Source organism: Schistocerca gregaria, unplaced genomic scaffold, assembly GCF_023897955.1.
Source record: "Schistocerca gregaria isolate iqSchGreg1 unplaced genomic scaffold, iqSchGreg1.2 ptg000590l, whole genome shotgun sequence".
In the NCBI taxonomy this organism is placed as follows: domain Eukaryota; kingdom Metazoa; phylum Arthropoda; class Insecta; order Orthoptera; family Acrididae; genus Schistocerca; species Schistocerca gregaria.
The window spans coordinates 77,501-78,532 of NW_026061980.1; positions in this window are offsets into that span (position 1 = coordinate 77,501).

Here is a 1,032-nt window from a genome sequence, read left to right on the forward strand (position 1 = left end):
CTGCATCGACAACCGAATGCAACTGAACAGCTGCAAGGCTCATTTCACAAACAAACGCCTGACCGACCAGCTTGGAAGGGCAGGAGGGGAGGGCGATAGTCGTTCTGTAGCGTTACACCCTTCCAGTGGTTAGCGGGACTGTGTAGAAAGTACGCAACACTCGAAAGACATTTACGTGAGGGTACGCACCATGGCATCGAGAAATACACATGACACCAGAGGATCCAAGCAGTGAACTATGTTCAGAGGGTTGCTGTTAGGCAAAGCTACATTCCTGTGACGTTACATGTGACAGTTAAGGTGCAGTGTAAGTTAGGTTAAGGTGCAGTGTAAGTTAGGTTAAGGTGCAGTGTAAGTTAGGTTAAGGTGCAGTGTAAGTTAGGTTAAGGTGCAGTGTAAGTTAGGTTAAGGTGCAGTGTAAGTTAGGTTAAGGTGCAGTGTAAGTTAGGTTAAGGTGCAGTGTAAGTTAGGTTAAGGTGCAGTGTAAGTTAGGTTAAGGTGCAGTGTAAGTTAGGTTAAGGTGCAGTGTAAGTTAGGTTAAGGTGCAGTGTAACTTAGGTTAAGGTGCAGTGTAACTTAGGTTAAGGTGCAGTGTAACTTAGGTTAAGGTGCAGTGTAACTTAGGTTAAGGTGCAGTGTAACTTAGGTTAAGGTGCAGTGTAACTTAGGTTAAGGTGCAGTGTAACTTAGGTTAAGGTGCAGTGTAACTTAGGTTAAGGTGCAGTGTAACTTAGGTTAAGGTGCAGTGTAACTTAGGTTAAGGTGCAGTGTAACTTAGGTTAAGGTGCAGTGTAACTTAGGTTAAGGTGCAGTGTAACTTAGGTTAAGGTGCAGTGTAACTTAGGTTAAGGTGCAGTGTAACTTAGGTTAAGGTGCAGTGTAACTTAGGTTAAGGTGCAGTGTAACTTAGGTTAAGGTGCAGTGTAACTTAGGTTAAGGTGCAGTGTAACTTAGGTTAAGGTGCAGTGTAACTTAGGTTAAGGTGCAGTGTAACTTAGGTTAAGGTGCAGTGTAACTTAGGTTAAGGTGCAG